Below are 23,180 nucleotides of genomic sequence, written 5' to 3' on the forward strand. Positions count from 1 at the left end.
CTCTTGTTCTTTTTTTTGTTGTGAATTTTTACACCTTGTCATTTTGTCCAGCTAAGAGTATATGAAGGAGCAAGTAAAATACTAAAAGGGTGGCAACAATCCCAGGAAAATATGCTTTAACCAAATCAGAAGAGATCCCAAATCATGAGGGGGGATTTCTCCCCCCCTCACCATTGGGTGAGGGATCTCCTCTGATTGGGATCTCCTTTGATTGGGATCTCCCAATCTCTTCTGATTGGGATCTCTTCTGATTTGGGGATAAAAAGAGGTTCAAAAAGAAAGAAAGAAAAAAAAAGAAAAAAAAAAGAATTAAAAAAAAAAGAAAATGAATAAAGAAAAGTATAAAAAAGCAAAATATATATATATTAGATAATCTAGTTAAAAAACGTTAAAAAAGAAAAGGGTAAAATTATACAAAATTTTAGAAGAAGAGAAAAAAAATGAAAAAGAAAAAAAAATAAATTAACTGCAAGACTAAAAAATCACAGGCAGAAAGCCATGAGTTCCGTGGTTTGTTTTCTCCTCCTCTGGAATTCTGCTGCTCTCTCCTTGGTATTGAAACTGCACTCCTTGGTAGGTGAACTTGGTCTTGCCTGGATTTCTTGTTGATCTTCTGGGGGAGGGGCCTGGTGTAGTGATTCTCAAGTGTCTTTGCCCCAGGCGGAATTACACCGCCCTTACCAGGGGCCGGGCTGAGTGATCTGCTCGGCTTTGCTTTCAGGAGATTTTGTTCCCTGAGCGCTATCCGTAGAGTTCCGGAGGACGGGAATACAAATGGCGGCCTCCTGGTCTCCGGCCCCGAGGAGCCGAGAGCCTGGGGCCCCGCTCCCCTGTGCGCCCTCAGCGAACAGCTCCTAGTAACTCGCGTCTGCCTAACCTCCGGCCGCGCTCTGAGCTGACCGAGCTTGCGACCGGTTCAAGGCAACTCCGAGCTGCGAGCTTACTGTCGGCTCTGTCTCTGCAGCCGGCTTTCCCGTTCCAATATCCGCAAGCTCTGCGACACTCAGACACCCCCGATCCTTCTGTGACCCCGCGGGACCTGAGGTCACGCCGATCCCGTGTGGGCTTCACCCCGGTTTAGCCTCCGGAGCGATGTCCCTCAGCGGAACAGACTTTTAAAAGTCCTGATTCTGTGCTCCGTTGCTCCGCCGCTTGCCAGGAGCCGGCCCCTCCCCCCCGGAGTCTATCTTCCCGTCCCTTTGAATTCACTTCTCTGCCAGTCCTACCTTTCAGAAAGTGGTTGTTTTTCTGTTTCTAGAATTGCTGTTCTTCTCTTCGATCTGCCGATGGATTTGCAGGTGTTTGCAATCTTTAGATAAGCTCTCTAGCTGATCTCCTGCTAGCTGAGGTAGTCTCAGCCTGCTACTTCTCCGCCATCTTGACTCCTCCCCACATCCACACATTTATAGTCCATGTATCTTCAACAAAGGTGCCAAGAGCACACATTGGGAAAAAAGATAGTCTTTTTAATAAATGATGTTGGAAAAACTGGATATCTACATGCAGAAGGATGAAATTGAACTCACCTCACACCATATACAAAAATTGATCCCAAGTGGATTAAAGACTTAAATATAAGACTTGAAGCTATAAAACTACTAGAAGATAACAGAGGGAAATAATTTCTTGATATCAGTCTGGGCAGTGATTTATTGGACATGACCCCTGAAGCACAGGCAACAGAAGCAAAATTGGACAACGGAATTGTATCAAAAAACAAACAAGCAGGGGGGACAAGATGGCGGGGTACTAGGAAGAGGCGTATTTTCAGCTGGTACCCCAAAGTGAGCTGATTACCTACCAAAGAACTCCGATCACCCATGAAATCAGCCTGATATCAGAATTATACACGTCTGGATCTCTACAGGGGCAGAAGACGCCAGTGAGCAGGTAAAGCGGAATGGGAACAGCGGACTGATATCGGAAGATAAACAAAAGGGGGAGGGAGCCACCAGAGGCGACCGGTGCAAAAGTAATACCCCGATACGAGCGAGAGTGCCCTGCGTCTGGGGACCAGCGTTAACTTGGAGACTGTTTGAAAGCACTCCAAAAGAGCAAAGGATCGCGGGGGCAAATTGTGGGAATCGGGGCGGCTAGGGACAGGGGCTTAAGTCCCCGGTCCCAGACGGCCTCCCCGGCGCGGAGGCAGAGAGAGTGCAGCGGAGAAACCGGCTCCTGGTCCCTAAGCCGCCAGCGCGCCCCAGAGCGCGGGGGTTCCGTCTCCTGTGAGGGGATGGGAGCTGCGCCGGTCTGCAGAATGCGCGCTAGCCATACCACAAAGCTTGAGATGCGCGCGCACGTCCCTCCAGCTCTCCTGGGTTTCTAAGGCCCGGGGTCGCTTCTTGACCCGCGCCATTGTTTCAAAGTATAAGCCGCGCGCGCGCGAAACTCTTCCCCGGACAGAGGCACGCAAAAGCCCAGCCTGCGGCTTACGGACCAGTGCCCCGTTCTCAGTGCCCCAGACGCGCGCCCGACCCACAGCCGCCTCTGAAAAGAGGTGAGCGCAAGCCGGGCACTCCCAGCCCGGGCCGGCTGCAAAATCTCAGTGTGCAATCGCTGCTTGGAACCTCTCTGGCGGTCAGGAGCTCCCAGACAGCCGCCGCTGCCTTGGCTTTGGGGACGAGCAAAAGATCCTGAGCCCCCAGCATCTGCAACTTGGAACCTGCACTGCCAGCGTCCAAGGGGGAATTTATTCAGCTTCTGCGCCCAGACTGAGGCTTCTCTCTGAGACAGAGATCAGGAAGTTTTCCAGGGTTCACCTTGACTGCACCAGAGTTGATACATCCAGCTACATTTGTTCAGTCTTCTCCCACCAAAATGACTAGGAGGAGGAATGCCCAACAGAAGAAAAATACAGAGGATGGACCTTCTGCAATAGAGCTAACGGCTATCAACATAGACAATATGTCGGAAAGAGAATTCAGGCTAACAATTATCCAGGCAATAGCTAGGTTGGAGAAAGCCATGGATGACCAAACAGAATTGATTAGGGCTGAACTGAAAGCGACCAGACAGGATGTTCACAATATTAGGGCGGAGCTCAAAGCTACCAAGAAGGAGGTCCACAATGCACTCAATGAGTTCCAATCCAATCTAAACTCTCTCAAAGCTAGGGTAACTGAGACAGAAGATAGAATTAGTGATCTGGAAGACAAACAGATAGAGAGAAAGGATCAGGAGGAAGCCTGGAATAAACAGCTTAGATCCCACGAAAGCAGAATTAGGGAAATAAATGATGCCATGAAACGTTCCAATGTCAGAATTATTGGAATTCCTGAAGGGGAGGAGAAAGAAAGAAATCTAGAAGATATCGTGGAACAAGTCCTTCATGAAAATTTTCCGAATCTCGCGAATGAAACCAGCGTTCATGTACTAGAGGCTGAACGGTCTCCACCCAAGATTATACACTCCAAAAAAACATCACGACACCTGATAGTCAAATTGAGAAATTATAATTGTAGGTATAATCTCTTGAAAGCTTCCAGGGCAAAGAGGCTCCTTACTTACAGAGGGAAGCCCATCAGAATAACGTCAGACCTGTCCACGGAGACCTGGCAAGCCAGAAGAGGCTGGCAAGATATATTCAGGGCACTAAATGAGAAGAACATGCAGCCAAGAATATTTTATCCAGCAAGACTGACATTCAAAATGGATGGAGAGATAAAGAGTTTCCAAGACCGGCAAGGCTTAAAAGACTATGCAACCAGCAAGCCGACACTGCAGGAAATATTAAGGGGGGTTCTATAAAAGAGGAAAAATCCCAAGAATAGCATTGAACAGAAATATAGAGACATTCTACAGAAAGAAAGACTTCAAAGGTAACTCGATGTCAATAAAAACGTATCTATCAATAATCACTCTCAATGTGAATGGCCTAAATGCACCCATAAAACGGCACAGGGTTGCAGATTGGATAAAACGACAGGACCCATCCATATGCTGTCTACAAGAGACCCATTTTGAACCTAAAGATACACGCAGACTGGAAGTGAAGGGGTGGAGAAGCATCTTTCATGCCAATGGGACTCAAAAGAAGGCTGGGGTAGCGATTCTCATATCAGATAAATTAGACTTCAAACTAAAGACTGTAGTCAGAGATACAGAAGGACACTACATAATCCTTAAAGGGACTATCCACCAAGATGATCTAACAATTGTAAATATCTATGCTCCCAATATGGGAGCAGCCAATTACTTAAGAAAACTGTTAATCAAGATAAAGAGTCATATTGATATGAATACACTAATCGTAGGAGATCTTAACACGCCTCTTTCAGAACTAGACAGATCATCGAAGCAGAAAATCAATAAAGAAACAAGAGCATTGAATGACACATTGGACCAGATGGACCTCATAGATATATACAGAACATTCCACCCTAAAACAGCAGAATACTCATTCCTCTCAAGTGCACATGGAACCTTCTCCAGAATAGACCACATACTGGGTCACAAATCAGGACTCAGCCGATACCAAAAGACTGAGATTATTCCCTGCATATTCTCAGATCACAATGCTTTGAAACTGGAGCTCAATCACAAGGAAAAGTTCTGAAGGAACTCAAACACCTGGAAGCTAAAGACCACCTTGCTTAAGAATGCTTGGATCAACCAGGAGATCAAAGAAGAACTGAAACAATTCATGGAAACCAATGAGAATGAAGACACTTCGGTCCAAAACCTATGGGATACAGCAAAGGCGGTCCTAAGGGGAAAATATATAGCCATCCAAGCCTTGCTCAAAAAAATTGAAAAATCCAAAACACACCAGCTGTCTCTACACCTTAAAGAACTGGAGGATCAACAACAAATCAAACCAACTCCACACATAAGAAGGGAAATCATCAAGATTAGAGCTGAGATCAATGAGGGAGAAACCAGAGATACAGTAGAACGTATCAATGAAACTAGAAGCTGGTTTTTTGAAAGAATCAATAAGATCGATAAGCCACTGGCTACACTAACCCGAAAGAAAAGAGAGAAATCCCAAATTCATAAAATTATGAATGAAAAGGGAGAGATCAAAACTAACACCAAGGAAGTAGAAACAATCATCAGAAGTTATTACGAACAGTTATATGCCAATAAGCTTAGCAACCTAGATGAAATGGATGCATTCCTGGAAAAATATAAACTACCAAAATTGAACCAGGAAGAAATCGACAACCTGAATAGACCGATATCTAATAACGAGATTGAAGCAGTGATCAAAAATCTTCCAAAAAACAAGAGCCCAGGACCTGACGGATTCCCTGGGGAATTCTACCAAACCTTCCAAGAAGAAATAACACCTATTCTCCTGAAGCTGTTTCAAAAAATTGAAGCAGAAGGAAAACTTCCAGACTCTTTCTATGAAGCCAGCATTACCCTGATCCCCAAACCAGGAAAGGACCATACCAAAAAGGAGAATTTCAGACCAATATCACTGATGAATATGAATGCTAAGATTCTCAACAAGATCCTAGCCAACAGGATCCAACAACACATTAAAAAGATTATCCACCATGATCAGGTGGGATTCATCCCTGGGCTACAAGGATGGTTCAACATTCGTAAATCAATCAATGTGATACAACAAATTAATATGAGAAGAGAGAAGAACCACATGGTCCTCTCAATTGATGCAGAAAAAGCATTTGACAAAATCCAACATCTGTTCCTGATTAAAACGCTTCAAAGTATAGGGATAGAGGGAACATTCCTGAACCTCATCAAATCTATCTATGAAAGACCCACAGCAAATATCATCCTCAATGGGAAAAAGCTTGCAGCCTTCCCATTGAGATCAGGAACAAGACAAGGATGCCCACTTTCACCACTCTTGTTCAACATATTATTAGAAGTCCTAGCAACAGCAATCAGACAACAGAGAGAAATAAAAGGTATCCAAATTGGTAATGAAGAAGTCAAACTCTCTCTCTTCGCAGATGACATGATTCTTTATATGGAAAACCCAAAAGACTCCACCCCCAAACTACTAGAACTCATACAGCAATTCAGCAGCGTGGCAGGATACAAAGTCAATGTGCAGAAATCAGTGGCTTTCTTATACACTAACAATGAAAATACAGAAAGGGAAATTAGAGAATCGATTCCATTTACTATAGCACCAAGAACCGTAAGATACCTGGGAATAAACCTAACTAAAGAGGTAAAGGATCTATACTTGAGGAACTATAGAACACTCATGAAAGAAATCGAAGAAGACACAAAAAGATGGAAGACCATTCCATGCTCTTGGATCGGAAGAATAAACATTGTTAAAATGTCTATACTGCCTAGAGCAATCTATACTTTTAATGCCATTCCGATCAAAATTCCACCGGCATTCTTCAAAGAGCTGGAGCAAATAATCCTAAAATTTGTATGGAATCAGAAGAGACCCCCAATCGCTAAGGAAATGTTGAAAAAAAAAAATAAAGCTGGCGGCATCACCTTACCTGATTTCAAGCTTTATTACAAAGCTGTGATCACCAAGACAGCATGGTACTGGCATAAAAACAGACACATAGACCAGTGGAACAGAGTAGAGAGCCCAGATATGGACCCTCAACTCTATGGTCAATTAATCTTTGACAAAACAGGAAAAAATATACAGTGGAAAAAAGACAGTCTCTTCAATAAATGGTGCTGGGAAAACTGTACAGCTACATGGAGAAGAATGAAACTCGACCATTCTCTTACACCGTACACAAAGATCAACTCAAAATGGATAAAAGACCTCAACGTGAGACAGGAATCTATCAGAATCTTAGAGGAGAACATAGGCAGTAATCTCTTTGATATCAGCCACAGCAACTTCTTTCAAGATACGTCTCCAAAGGCAAAGGAAACAAAAGCGAAAATAAACTTCTGGGACTTCACCAAAATCAAAACCTTCTGCACAGCAAAGGAAACAGTCAAAAAAACAAAGAGGCAACCCACGGAATGGGAGAAGATATTTGCAAATGACAGTACAGACAAAAGGTTGATATCCAGGATCTATAATGAACTCCTCAAACTCAACCCACACGAAACAGACAAACACATCAAAAAATGGGCAGAAGATATGGACAGACACTTCTCCAATCAAGAAATACAAATGCCTATCAGACACATGAAAAAATGCTCATCATCATTAGCCCTCAGGGAGATTCAAATTAAAACCACATTGAGATATCACCTTACACCAGTTAGAATGGCCAAAATTAACAAAACAGGAAACAACATGTGTTGGAGAGGATGTGGAGAAAGGGGAACCCTCTTACACTGTTGGTGGGAATGCAAGTTGGTGCAGCCTCTTTGGAGAACAGTGTGGAGATTCCTCAAGAAATTAAAAATAGAGCTTCCCTACGACCCTGCAATTGCACTCCTGGGTATTTACCCCAAAGATACAGATGTCGTGAAAAGAAGGGCCATCTGTACCCCAATGTTTATAACAGCAATGGCCACGGTCACCAAACTATGGAAAGAACCAAGATGCCCTTCAACGGATGAATGGATAAGGAAGATGTGGTCCATATACACTATGGAGTATTATGCCTCCATCAGAAAGGACGAATATCCAACTTTTGTAGCAACATGGACGGGACTAGAAGAGATTATGCTGAGTGAAATCAGTCAAGCAGAGAGAGTCAATTATCATATGGTTTCACTCATTTGTGGAGCATAACCAATAGCATGGAGGACAAGGGGCGTTAGAGAGGAGTAGGGAATTTGGGTAAATTGGAAGGGGAGGTGAACCATGAGAGACTATGGACTCTGAAAAACAGTCTGAGGGGTTTGAAGTGGCGGGGGGGTGGGAGGTTGGGGTACCAGGTGGTGGGTATTATAGAGGGCACAGCTTGCATGGAGCACTGGGTGTGGTGAAAAAATAATGAATACTGATTTTCTGAAAATAAATAAATTGGGAAAAAAATAAAATAAATAAAAAAATGTACAAAAATAATAAAAATAAAATAAAATAAAATAAAATAAAGGAATAAATAAACACATGGAATCCCATGACACCTAAAAAAAAAAAAACAAAAACAAACAAACAAAAAAAACAAAAAAAAGCAAACAAGCAAATTCTGCACAGCGAAGGAAAGAGTCAACAAGGTGAAGAAACAGTCTATGGAATGGCAAAAAGTATTTGCAAACTATATGTCTAAGAAAGGGGTTAATGTCCAAAATATGTAAGGAACTCAACTCAATAGCAAGAAAATAAAACCCTGATTTAAATGGCCTGAATAGGCTTTTTTTTTTTTTTTTTTTAAAGAAGACATAGAAATGCTCAATGGGCACATGAAAAGGTGTTCAACATCACTATCAGGGAAATAAAAGTCAAAACCACAAGGAAATATCACCTCAAACCTGTTAGGATGGGTATTATCAGAAAAGCAAGTGATAGTAAATGTTGGTGAGGATGTGGAGAAAAGGGAACCCTTATACGCTGTCGGTGGGAGTGCAAATTGTTATGGCCACATGGAAGACAGTATGGAGCTCCCTCAAAAAATTAAAAATGGCACTATTATATTATCCAGCAATCCCACTTCTTCCATAGCTGAAGGAAATGAAATTAGCTTATCAAAGAGATACCTGCACCCTCTTGTTCATTATAGCATTACTCACAATCACCAATCCCGAAGGAATTGAAACAAACTAAATAACCTTTGACAAAAATATGTTATCATCCCCCTCCCCCCAACACACACACACAGTCCCTCTATCCTCCCCATGTGACTATCCTTTTAGAAAACTCTTGCTGGCCATTCTTTAAAGGTATTTCCACTTCTCTGTACAAAAGCCTGTAGAGGGAAACTGCATGGCATGTTTGTTCTATTTGCTTAATCTCATGCAGCTAAATATCTTCTCCTCCTTCGAGGTAGTAGAACACTCACTGCTCACGGATCATGGAAGTAATGAGCTATCAAAATCTCTACCACTGTTAGACAAACTGCTCTACCAACTTAGAATAGACATTCACTTTCAGTGTCAATTGTTTTTAGGCAAATCTTGATCTAGACAAAATTCTATCTGAGGGCAAGTAATTTCTCGAGATTTCTTTGGATCCTCTAGCTAAGGTGCCTTTATCTTAATCATTTTACATACCTAACAACCACACACTGCTCTTCCTTTCCGTAAAAACAAACAAATAAACAAACAAACAAAAACAGAAAAAAAAACAAAAAAAAAAAACAAAAAAACTTAGCTATCCATCAGGGCTTGTCGTGCACTGTCCTCCTTGGAGTAGCTTTTCTGCATTCCCAGATGCTTCGAGTTGACATCAATCTTTATTCTATTATACCTTTACTTTAGAACTTTGTGTGTGTGTGTACACACAAACATATATGAGCCCATGTTTTGAAAGCTGTGTCGGTTAAAAATTTAAGGGTGTAGGTTTTGGAAGTGAATTGCCTCAGTTTGAATCCTGGCTCTAACATTTATCAGCTGGTGATAAATGACTGTGGTCTTGCTACTTTACTTCTCTGGGCCCCAGTTTACTCACCTGTGAAGTGAATTTATATGGGATTTAGATGAATAAAAGCACTTATATTAGTGCTTAGTGCACACGTAATACATTTTATGTATTAGCTATTCTTTTCCAATGACAACATCTATATTGTCTCTCTGTGTCATAGCAGATTGCAAGCTCAGGTCATGATCTCAGGGTCCTGGGATCGAGTTCCGCATCAGGCTCTCTGCTCATCGGGGAGCCTGCTTCCTCCTCTCTCTCTGCCTGCCTCTCTGCCTACTTGTAATCTCTCTCTGTCAAATAAATAAATAATATCTTTAAAAAAAAAACGCAATGGCAATATCTATGGTATGTAGTAGACAGTGCTTGGTATAGATCAGACACCTGAAAATTGTTGACTTCAGTTCTGTATGAACTTTCTTTCCCTAGTCCCTGTATTCCTTGTCTTTGTGAATGGCATCCTTATTCTCTCCTATGCCCAAGTCCCAAACTGGTTTCATTTTTTGTCTATTCTTTTTCTTTATTTTCTCTTCTTTTTTTTTTTTTTTTTTTTAAAGATTTTATTTATTTATTTGGCAGAGAGAGATCACAAGCAGGCAGAGAGGCAGGCAGAGAGAGAGGGAAGGAAGCAGGCTCCCGGCTGAGCAGAGAGCCCGATGCGGGGCTCGATTCCAGGACCCTGGGATCATGACCTGAGCCGAAGGCAGCGGCTTAACCCACTGAGCCACCCAGGCGCCCCTCTTTATTTTCTCTTCTAATACCTGTCCTCTATCTACTTGTTCTTTCTGCTTATTCCTATCTACAGTCTTATTCCTGAAGACCAAACATCCTACTATGATAGCCCATAGGTGGTTTTCTTGGTTTACTCTTGACCCATTCTGCTGTCACGGTAACCTTTTAGACACATAATTAAGGTCACCGGTGCTACCTTGCTTAAAATTCTCTCATGTTTTCATTGTCTTAGCATAATACCTGTTCCTCTTATCCTTTCCTATCAAACTTTCCATACCCTGATCACTGCCTGCTTCTCGAACCTCATCTTGCTCCTTTGGCTTTTTCTCTGCTCTTCCCATCTGTCCAGCTTCCTCCCACTTTGCAGCCGATTCTTCGCAGAAAGAGGGCTGAAGACTTGCCCTGTTTTGTTCTGGACTGAGGTGTTTTAATTTCTCTGTGTTATAGAAGTGATGTAGTCACCCAAGTGCCTCAAGTTCTCTGTTCGTATCTTTGGCACAAACATAAAAAGTGGAAGTCTTGGTTTTTGTTTTTATTTCTTAACCAGGGTACTTGTTTTTTGGCATTGAAATTACAAGCTCATTAGTGACTTTGGGGTATTGAAATGACTAAATGCAACAAAAGATCAGAGCTTTGAAAGACATTTGTACTCATGCAATTGTATTGAAACCTATTTCCTGGCTTACCACTGGTTATTTTTCTTCCTATCCACTTATTTGTTGCAGAGACTTGTTGCAATTATTGTCAATGTTTATATCTACTTATTAGAGTGATTACTTTGCATTTATGTCTCAGCAGTGTGCACACTGTAACTCACAGAAAATGTTAGCTGTTAAAAACGACTGCTGGGCCCAAGTTAATTAAAAATACAGAGGAGGCTGAATCTTATTGTGGGTGTAGTATCAGGCTCTGTTTGGACAGGAGTTTTTATATATTATGAAGTGGAAAATGCAAGAAATAAAAAAAAAGGGAGAAAAGCATTGTATCTGGATAGAGCCACATGCTGGAACCATGGTTGCTGATTTTTATACAACAAAACAGATGGTTTGAGTTTGATTATGATTCTCCTTTTAAGAAATGTATATGTCAGTAAGCTCTAGGCAGAATGTAGATTTTTGTGCCATTTCCGAATTTCCTTCTCTATAGTCCTACTCCTTATGCACACCCACCTTTTTTTTCCCTCTCCTCTTGAAGGACAGTGTTAGCCGCAGCAACAGCACTTGAATTAACTTAATTTATTTTTTTATGTATTTGCGGAATGGTTCAAGGTCTGTAGCAAGGTGAATGTTTTCAGACTGTGCATGCATTCTTAAACTGCAGAGATCACCCAAGGGTAAAAGCACTGATTGCTGGAAGTATTAGGATCCTCCTCTTTCTCTTTCTTTAGAAAGACAGGCAAACTGTAGGCTTGGTTATTGAAAGAAACCTGAGATCTCTCTTACTGTATACATATAGAGGGAATTTCAACATGTATGTTTTGGGGAGTTAAAATGTGATAACAAGCATTTCTATGCATGCTTGGATGGACTGTTAGAACCTAATCCACATCTGTGATCATCAGTTGGTGACATATTTTCCAAAAATGATAATATCATGCTTATTTTTAAAATCCTAATGTTGGGTTTTCATGGATCTAAAAGGAGTTCTTTTAATTCAAGGTAAATTAAAAGTCGCTCAAGTTTTTTGGAAGAAACTATTATTCTCTTCTTTACCCTTCCCTTAATGTGAAAAAAATGAGAGAGTTATTAAGGATGATAAAGGTTGATTAAGGTTGTTACTTAATTGTATTTAACAATGTAAAGAAAAATTTCTGGATTTCCTGTTTGGGTGGTTGATAGTATTAGTAGCTGATAGTGTTACTATTAACTGAGGTAGGGAATAGAAGGAAGAAGATGTGTACAGACCAAAACCAAGCAGGGAGTGGTTTGTAAATCATTATGTTGGAACAACCCATCAGGTATTTAGATAAATATCTAAGTGATGAGGGCGATCACTCATCCTGTTGGGGCCAGAGTTTGTTTGACTCATCTAATTTGCTATATCATAGTCTTTTCTTCCCTTTCTACCCTACATTCTGTAATCCATCCAAAAGTGTGCAAGAAGATGACATTCCCTGGTATAAGAGAAGCTTTCTTTGGTCAAAGACTTACTTAGGAGTTATGGTCATTTATTAGAATCCCCAACATGAGTCCCGAGTTTAAAAGTCCAAGTTGGCCATCCAGGACTAATTGTTTTAGACACATTTCTGCAGGATGGTAGTTGGCAAATGAGAAACTTGCAAAAACCATCGGTTTTACTCATACAGTTTATTACTATAAGAGGATATGAAGCAGTGTAGGAAAGGATACATCTCAGCTAATACTTTCTCGCTTCTTTTCCCTCATGGGCTATTGTCAGGGTAGATGCTATGGTTAGGAATCCACCTGTGGTGAGCAATCATCCAGGCCTCAGAAAATTTGTAAGGATAAATACATCTGTTGTATGAATTATTACCAGGTAATATTTCATTAAAGAATGGAGTTTTTATGGGTTAGCTGATAGTAAAAAGAGAAGCACTTTTCAGGGGCATTACTGGAGATGCTACAAGTGTGACCTCAAAAATTGTGTTGGACTATTGGAAAATGCACTGTAATGGAGGGAAGGGATTGATAGGAAAATAGTGAGAGATTCATTCGTTCTGTTAAAAGTGAGTAATGGGGGAAAGGAATAGAGTAGCCAGGGATACCTTTTTCTAATCTTACTGATTTGGTTCCTAGTATATTTTTATTTTCTTTTGAAGTTCTATCTTAAAAATAAAGATTATGAAAAATTAATATCTCAGAGGAGCCAATAAAATGTATTTGAGACATATGACTTCTCTTTTTGATAGGATTTCTAAGCATTTCCCATTGAAAATATTTATATAATAATAAAAGGTTGTTATGGTTATTGTTACTGTTTTTGATGTTTAATGGAGACAAAAATATGTTTCATTTCAAAATACTTAAAAACATATATCTATCTAGATACAGAAATCTTTTATTATATGTGCACTTTAATGTTATATACATATTAAGAATCACAGCTTTTTAGAACCATCAGTTTAGTACTTTGACTTTTTTCATTGATTATGCAACTTATTTTTCTAACTTATTATAGTAATATTTCACATTTTATTAATCTGTACATTTTTAACAACTGCTTTCCTAATATTTATGGAGCTAGCACCAGTAAAATGCAAAATTGGAGACTCCTACTCTCTCTCATATTGGATTTTTTTTAATGCAAATATTGATGTTTGCATTTAATTAAGGTAAAAAACAAAGGTTTTAATCATTTTTATGTTTAGCTTGTATTTCAAATTCTAGACAATTTCTCATTAATGTGTTTATTACACTTAAAAGGATTCCAGTAGGATGATTTAAAAATAACTCTATTTGATGGTTATATATATGCACATATATATTTATTTATATATATATATATTTAATTACAGAGATATCCTTGAACCCATAAAGCATGACAGCAAAGCAGGTCAATTTCTTAACAACAGTATTTCATTCAGTACCTTGGTGGTTGTAATTAACGTTTCTGTTTAGTTCTAATTATAGTTTTTGTATCGCAGCCATTATGCTAATGGTGTTATTCAGTAGTATGTGAGATTGCATTCATTATCACTGGTGAATTAAACCTTTATTAAAGAAAAATTCCCGCAGGCCTCATTCTGGAGTTAAGTAATTATTCATTTGGTTTTATCCTAGCAATTAGCTTATATACTGTAGCACTCATTATTGAGTTTCTATACCTCACTGAATGAGATTAACCCACCATGGTAAATAAATGCCTAACAGCTCCCAAGCTCACAATGTGTTGCTTTTTAAGCATATTATTATGTAACAAAATAAGGAATCAGAATGCATTGAAGCAGCATTCTGGCTTCCAACAAATAATGTACTTGCTGGGAAGACTATGTTGGACATTTTGTGTTTAATTCAGCATTTAAAAAAAAAATGTAGTTGAAGCCCTCCAACGCTTAGTTCACCTTTGTGGGTGTATGTTTTCCTTTGTTTAATTTCATTCCATTACTTGCTTGCTTGTTGAATTATGTTACTATGCCCATTTGATGTTGATAAAAGCCTTTTTCAATAGCACAGACTCTAAATAGAACATCCAATTAAATCTCCATTCCAAATGTATTTGGAGAGGGTTAGATCATCCAAGTCTTTTAGCTGGATGAAATCTTGAGCCATTCATTATAAATCATTAGAATTTGTTTGATTTATATTTTAGTAAAAATATATCAAATTACTGCTCTGTTTTAACATAGCCATTCATGCCATCCAAAGTACCACCTTCTCACTGTCCTATAGAAAAATACTACCTACGTTTTCAGGTTTCCACATTCATTATCAACTGATGTTACCTTTTGAGAGAAAGTGGCTCCCATTACCTTTTCTCTTCTTGGAAATTCCGTTAGACTACTTACTCTGCCTCCTCTGTTTTTGTCTAGCCTGCACATAGTTCATAAAACACCACAAAGTGAAGCATAGAATGGATCCCTTTTGGGTCACAGCTGCCTCTTTTCAGAACCTATGGAGAATGTTGTCACCTTTCTCTTTATGTTCTCTAAGATAGTCTATGTAGACTATGTGTTAAGGTACAACCTCAGAAATAGTAGTATAAACTTTGTTTATTATGGCCATGATGTATCTGGAAAGATTGTGTTAACAACTTCTCATAATGTAGTCATTTGTGTTCTTGACTGGAAATGCCACTTATATGAAAATGAATTGAGAGATTTCAGAATTTGGTTGTTTCCACTTCTTAGTCTATCCCAAATGTATTTTTGAGAAGTTAAAAGTCTTATAGACAGAACTTCTATCATCTTGAAATTAGTTTGCTCATTTTAGCATAACCCTCATTTCTTTAATGCCTATTTTACAATCGGAATATTTCTTTTGGTCCTGGATTATTGGTGAATATTTGTGAAGCAGATTAATTGTTCTGGCATTTCTGAATGCCTTTCTTCATAGTAGATAAATATTGCATGGTAACCATGTATATTTTACACGTCAATACAGGCATTGAATTAATTAACATTATAGCAATACTGATCATCTCTTACAGATAATCTTATATGTTAAATGAATCAAGTATCGGGCCTGCCTTCTGTGTCCCCATCATGGCCACCTCACTTCTGCTGTGGCAAGGACAGTCCACCCTGCTAAAGACTGTGCTTCTAGAAGCATGAGTGTTTCAAGGACTTGCTCCTATAGTTTCTCCCTCTGCAGAATCAGGAAAGAGTAAAAAGGGACTGCTACTGTATACCAAGAAACAAAGTCCACCAAAAAAACCCACTTAAGCCTCTGGCCCTTCCTAATCATGCAACAATACCTACAGGAATCTCCAGCACTGTGATTATCCCTGTACACCTTACACCTCAGCCTGGACCTCTGGGAGTTTAGGGTGCTTCAGCCCTCTTCAGAAAATCACCTCACCATTGAGAGCTTACTTTAAAGACCTCAGGTTGCTTGTGCTGCAGTTATAAAACCCACTCCCATCAGGAAAATAAATAAATAAAAGAATTAAGTACCAAGGGAAAAAATCTTTATGGATTTTTTTAAAAAGATTTTATTTACTTATTTGACAGAGAGAGACACAGTGAGAGAGAACCCAGTAGGAGGAGTAGGAGAGGGAGAAGCTGGCTTCCCACCATCCAGGGAGCCCAGTGATCGATCCCAGGATCCTGAGATCATGACCTGAGCCAAAGGCAGAGGCTTAATAACCGAGCTACCCAGATGCCCCTTCATCTTTGTATCCTCCAATAACACTTTTTATTTTTATTTTTAATGATTTTATTTATTGATTTGACAGAGAGATAAAGAGATAGAGCAGGGAGAATGGCAGAGGGTCTCTGGGATCATGACCTGATCCGAAGGCAAATGGCAAATATATATATTTATTTATTTATTTAAAGAGTTTATTTATTTATTTGAGAGAGAAAGAATGAGAGACAGACAGAGAGCACTTGAGGGAGGGAGGGTCAGAGGGAGAAACAGGCTCACTGCTAAGCAGGGGACTCTATCCCAGGACTCCTGGATCATGACCTCAGCCCAAGGCAGATGATTAACTGACTGAGCCATCCAGACAGCCATTAAGATCACTTTTTAAATCACAGTGATTAAAGGTCATCCACCAATGGCATATTAACAGTGCTTATGAGGGTTGAACAAAAACACTTCTCCATGTTAATAATCATAGAAAGATCATCCTTTAATATCTAAAAGCGGCCTTTAATTGCAGCTCTATTGGTGTTTGTACTTTATACATTATCTAATGTTTTATGTGGGTATCATCTTGTTTCATCTGTTGCAATTTTTCCAGAAGATCTAAGTGCTATTTGAGACCAGCTTTTAGCACAATCTTGTGGGCATCATCTGGGGCTCCCTGCATGTGGCCGCCCTCCTGCATCAGGTTTCCCTGTGAGGACATGATCCTGCCCAGAGTTTTCACTCCATTGCCCCATGATAGGCCCGAGCACTGTGCCCCCCCCTGCCTGGTGTGCGTGCCTACCATGCTCTTTTCACCTCATTGCTTTAGGAAAGGAAAAGAAGGAAAAGAAGCGGGAACTCCCTATAGTCATCACTTGGCTCCACCACTTAACATCAGTGTGACCTGTGAATGTTACTTTACCCATCTGTTTCCCAGGATCTTCTTCCTTAAATGGAAGTAAAGACTGTCTCTCAGAGTTGCTAGTAAGAACAAATGAGTTTTGATAGGTAGGTGTTAAGCCATTTAGAACAGTGACTAGCATATAGCAAATTCTCCCAGATGATAGAAGCTTATAATTATACTCATCATTATTATTTTAAAATTTAAGCGATATGCCCGAAATGCCATAATTTAGGCCATGTGGCAGCATCAAGACCTGGAGCATGGCATGTACCCCTGGAGAGTGCTTTTTCCTCTATATACCATACCATTTGGGATGAACACTTAGAAAAAGTACAGTTCATCGTGTGACATTTCTACCTCATACTTCAGCTAATAGTGTTAGTGTGACCAGTAATCGACACTGAATCATTCAAATATTAATTACTCTTGTTGTACTCTAGAGAGTTTTCTATTCTTGCTGTAGTATTTTCTCTCCAGCAACATTTGCCCATATTTTGAGGCAAAGTGAAACTGCATTATTCTTCACTTTTTCTAATTCTTGCCTCACCTGATTCTGTTGAAACTAAGACTCACCTTGATCATCATCAACAAATATTTATAAACTGGCTTTTTTATTAGAGTTAGGGGACAGAGTCCCTGCACTCTAGGAGTTTACATTGTATCTGGAAAAAATAAATAGGCATGTATGTTCCAAACATTCCTAGTCATCATTAACCTGTAAGTACAAATGAAATCTTTTTTTTTTAATTTTTAAATTTTTTTATAAACATATATTTTTATCCCCCAGGGTACAGGTCTGTGAATTGCCAGGTTTACACACTTCACAGCACTTACCATAGCACATACCTTCCCCAATGTCCATAACCCCACCACCCTGTCCCTATCACCCTCCCCACGGCAACCCTCAGTTTGTTTTGTGAGATTAAGAGTCACTTATGGTTTGTCTCCCTCCCAATCCCATCTTGTTTCATTCATTCTTCTCCTACCCCCTTAACCTCCCATGTTGCATCTCCACTTCCTCATATCTTATTGTTAAACACAAATTTCACCTAATTGTAACCTGAACTGATTCCAAGGAGTTCCATACTTTCAAGAAATCTTACCCAGTGTTTTCCTGGAAAGCCCTAGAAGGACTTAATAGACCCTCACATGTATGAGCATTTGTCTTCTTTCATTCTTAACTTCCTTGAGGAAGGTTCAGGCTCTTTTATGCCATTCCTTGCTGCTGTATTCTCTATGAAATTGCACGAGTGTGTCTCCTGGTGGTCTAAAGCTACAAAACTTAAGAGGTACCAAACATGCTGTATTGTCTGAGCCAGAATTTTGTATTTTGTGCCTTAACGAGAAGACTGCCCCTTTTGCTAATTGTGTATCATGACGTTCTTGTGAGCTGGTACTTAGGCTTCAGGGGTTTGGGCCCGTGTATCATAATGCTCTGTAGAGAGGTCCACCAACTCTGGTTCCAGGCTAGAAAATAGATGTATACTGTCAAAATGCAGGAGTCCTCAGGGTCTACATGCAGCAAGTTGAGTATATATGGTCTTGCACCTGCCAGTATCCAGACAAAAATACAAGTTTTCTGGTCACGGGGGCTGCTGCCCATCTCTTCTCAAAGGCTGTTGAAACTCTTACTCCCTAACCTCCAGTCACAGTGGCCTCCTCTCTGTGCTGTGAATGTGTGTCAGGCTTTTCTCATGATTCTCCCTTTATCTAAAATCATAATAATCAGGGCCAATACTTACTCTACACTAATTCCATTCTTGGTACTTTTCTAAGTTACTTACAGGTATATACTTGTCTAATTCCCAAAACAATCCCAAGAAATAAGTGTTATATTTTTTTCTCATTTTAAAGATTAATAAATGGAGACATACAGCTTTAGCAATATGCCTCTGGTCACACATTTGAAGGTGCAGGGTCAGGACCTGAGCCCAGGCAATGAGATACCAGAGCCCTCCATTCTTTGATATCTCAGTAAGGGGCCCATAGCTTTCTGCATGGCTAACTCTGTCTCTCTCCAGTCCCTCTGTAGGATCTCTGATATCTGGAATTATCAAATTTACCATTTTTGTTGTGGTTGTTTCTTGTGTATGGTACTTCTTATGTTATAGGGGATGTCCTAAATGCTTCACATAGACTAACTCACATAGACTAACTCAAGCTTATTAGGAAGGCATATTATATTTTACAGATAAGGCAGTCAAAGCTTAGAAGTGTCAAGTAACTCACCCAAGGTCAGACAGATAATAGTTCTTGTAGCCAGGATTGAAACTCATGCAGCTGGGCTCCAGAGTCTATGCTACTAACCAGCAATTTCTACTCTTCAGTGAAGGGATGGACCTGCTTCTTTAAGGCTTCACCTTAAAGATCTCCAAGGCTTAGAACCTATGGATACTTAATATTTGCTAAAATGTTAAGTAAATGAATAAATCCGTCTTTTCATCTATCAACATCCAAAGCATAAGGTCTCATTCTGGTAATGTTTTACTTCCCGATCCCTGATCCATCTCCTCTCACTTTCTGATGGCCTAAATTTTTCCACTGTGCCCTTGGACCTGCTGGTCCCCAGCCATTTAACCCTGGCTGTCATATAAATGTGGTTCCCTTGCTAAAGAAGTCAATACTCTGGTAGGCTTTTCAGGTATCGGCTCTTTGTTTTCTTAAGAGCCAAAAGAGTCAGAATAAGATAGGGGATTGAAATGTTTCTGACATCCCACTTTTGTTTGCAGACCATAAATCCTTCTTATAAAGGATTTTGCTTTCAGAGGTCTCTGTCATTTGAACATGCTGCTCACACTCATGTCCGTTTCACTTCTTTATATTTCCTAAGTTCCCAGCACAGTGTATGGTACTCAGTAAATATCCCCCCCTGGTTATTTGTATTTCTTCCCCTTCTCAGCAGAGAGGGATTTCTTCTTTATAGGCTCTCTTATTCATGTGCCAGTCAGCTCTTGTTAATAGGCCCCAGGGAGATAACAGTCTTCCAGTTCATCCGAAAATGCCTAAAGGTCAGTTTTGGCTCAGGTTTAGTTGAGACATGAATAAAAAGCCTCAGCAGAAAATAATCTAATCCAAAAAAAAGTGGTCTAAGGTATGCATCAAATGAACATCATCAATTGATTTATCAAAGATACCAGGAAGGACATTCAGACCCTTTTTCTCACTTTATGAACATAGCTGTATTTCACAAAAACAATGTCTTTTGATAGGGGCACGATGTATTACTGTTTCTTGTCCCCTGTAATTCTTGTCATTGGAATGTGATTAAATGAAAGGAAGTAGATAGGGGACTTCTGATGGCATGGAAGCCTCAGTGAAGCCGGCTGTCTTCCCAAAGGCCAGATTTCCGTCTTTTCTCTACTGTGAGTCTCCTCTTAACTTAAATTTCATTTAATGTAGTACAAGGCCTTTTAAATTGTAAAAGGCTAGTCAAGTGAAAGGTCACTGTCATTATACTAATAGGAATATAATTAAAGAGCAGTAGGACTCAGTACCACTGATATGAGACAGACCCTCTCAGACCCATCAGAGTGTCTGCTGGGCAGGAAGGTTCACCCTCAGTATGCTTTTTTCCCCTCTCTGGCTTATAAAGTTTCTTGTAACTTATTTAAAGGAAAAAAAATAAGGAAATTTTCTCTTTGTGCAGCTTAGGCTAAATCTAGTCCAGCAGAAGATACCTGGAATCTGACTTTTTGGACCTTTTAAGACAGTTAGCAGTTTATCCTTTTTTCAGGTTAGAAAGAATGCAGTGACACCCACTTGTAGTCCCCACACTCCTCCTGCCTTCGAGTGGACTCAGAGAATGACTACGCGGAAATTCACTCTGCGTAGTTTTACTGCTGGTCACTTAAGAGTTAGTAATGTTTTGATCACTTTCTGACTTTGTGACAAAGTCAGTTTACTCATAAATTAATCTAATTTCACATTGTAATAGAAATCCTCACTCTTAGTAGAGAACCTGTGCGCCTCCTGCCATACTGGGGAGCTTAAGTAAGGAAATGGACTGATTTGGAATTTTTTTTTTTAATGTCAAGCAAATAGGCTAATGCATCATTCCATGTAAGAAATTTCTATGCCTCTGTTACTTCCATCTGTTACCCTGCCTTCCTCTTACTCTCATAGATGCACAGCTTGCTTCATGTTCCAATCTGAAGTTGCTCCATTCAGTTGTGTCCCAAATCCAACCCCATCTCATTTTCTTCATGACATTGCTCCAGTAATTCTCATATCTCTCTCCGAATCACCAGTCTTCCTCTTTTTACTGGGTATTTTCCATCAGTATACAAACAAACAAACAAACAAAACCCAAACAAATAAAAAAAAGTTCTTTCTCTGTTGGTTACTATTTCTTTTGCAACAAAATTTCTTGAGTTATTTATACTTACTGTCTTTGATTCCTCTCCTCTTATTCTCTTTTTAATCCATTATTGTCAGGCTTTCACATATAGCAGCTGCCTTCGGCTCAGGTCATGATCCTAGTGTCCTGGGATCGAGTCCCACTTTTCCCATTTCTCCACCCAAACTATTCTTGTCAAAGCCACTCAAAACCTCCATTTTGCTAAATCCAGTTATCATCTTACTTGGTCTACCAGCAGTGTTTCCAGGAGCTGGTCACTCCCTTCTCCTTGATAGACTTACTATTGTGGTTGTTCAAAAACATCTCTTGGTTTCCCTCTTCTCTCTGGTTTTTCCTTATCAGTCTCCTTTGCTGATTCGCTATCTTCTCCCTACCACCTTACTGTTGCAACTCCCCAACCCCCAGTCTTTAGTCCTCTTCCATCCTCTGTTTATACTTAACTGTCTTTGTGATCTCTTTCATTTCATGGCTTTAAATATCACATGTATGCTAACCACTCCCAAACTTCTATATCTAGTCCTGACCTCTCTCCCAATTCTAGGCATGTTTATGTATCCACCTAGTCAATATCTCCACTCAGAGATATTGTAATGGATTCTCTACATGTAACATATCCAAAATAAACTTACCTTCTGGTTCAAATTGGCCCTACCTACATTCTTCTCATCTTTATTAACGCCATTCGCATCTTCTTGCTCTAAAGCTCTGAATTTTGAGGGACATCCTTGACTCCTCTTTCTCTCACTATCACATCTAACTTGTCAGAAAATCCTTTTGGCTAGACCTTCAATTATATGTGACTACTACTGATCTCTGGTGCCAGAGCCTCATCTAAGCTTCATCTCATTTGGATAACTGCAGTACGGTCTTTGCATACTTCCTCTCCATGTCACAGTCTATTTCCAGCACAGCAATCAGAATTAATTGTGAAAAATTTGTTAGGTTATGCCTTTACTCTGGCCAAAACTCTTTATTAGTTTCCGGACTCTGCTCAGTAAAGACCAAAACCCTTTCAAAAGCCATCAAAATCATGGATTATCTCTCCCTCACACCAAATACTCTGTCTCCATCTCTCACTATTTTCCTCCTCACTCCCTTCACACTGGCTGCCTTGTTTTTCTTGAGCAGAGCAGCCTGCACCAACCATTTCTTCTTCCTGGAACACCTTCTACCTAGATATTTGCCTGGCTAACTTCCCTATCTCCTTCAAGTCTTAGTTCCAACGATACCTTCTCAATTCTCTCTACTCTGACCACTTTACTGGGCAACATCCTCTCCTGATCTCTGTACCCCTTATCCTCCTTTCCCGACTCTGTAATTCTTATTACTACTTGCCATACTTGCTTTCTTTCATCTTGCCATACTGACTATTTTTCATTTGCTCCCTCAGAGCCATTCTCTATCCTGCTTTGTGCCCTGGGATGATGAAATGTATGAACTGCCTCAACAAGCTTCTGGTCCTTTGGGTTTCAGTTGTATGTAATCAACAGGAGGCAGAAGCACTAGGTCAGATGGCAAAAGGGCCATGAGGCTGGGGTATTTATTTCCCCAGATCCCTTCCTGCTGTGTCTCTATCTATTGACAGCTGTGCTCTACTGAAATCTGTAACTCTTGTCATATGGCCCTTTATGAGTTTTGATAACTCTGACCTTTATTTGTTCCCTCAGTCCTACTGGTATAACCCCTCCCTGAAGTTGTTACCCCTGAGATTATGCACTAGCCATTATTGGTTTCCTTAAACCTTGACCTTACATTTTTAAAGTAGTCTTTTTTATTAAACTTTCTACTAAGAATGTCATCTAGTTCCTATCTGAGATCCTAACTAAAAAACATACTAATATACTTATTTATCATGTTACTTATTGTCTATATCCCACAACAGTGGTCTTTCTCTGTTTTGTTCACTGACGCATCCCCCAAATTTAAAGCAGTGCCCAGCACATAGAACATGCTTATATGTATTTTCTGTTAGTATGAATATGCAAATAAATTAAGGATTCT

The 23,180-nt window shown here is 39.9% G+C and overlaps 1 protein-coding gene and 1 pseudogene across 1 annotated transcript in view; both read left to right on the forward strand.

Annotated features, from left to right (window-relative positions):
• Positions 1 to 23,180, forward strand: part of IQCM (IQ motif containing M) — a 412,672-nt gene that overhangs the window by 273,071 nt on the left and 116,421 nt on the right. The window lies entirely within an intron of this gene.
• Positions 15,330 to 15,664, forward strand: LOC122889667 (annotated as a pseudogene).

Source organism: Neovison vison, chromosome 11 (assembly GCF_020171115.1).
Source record: "Neovison vison isolate M4711 chromosome 11, ASM_NN_V1, whole genome shotgun sequence".
NCBI classification, from domain to species: domain Eukaryota; kingdom Metazoa; phylum Chordata; class Mammalia; order Carnivora; family Mustelidae; genus Neogale; species Neogale vison.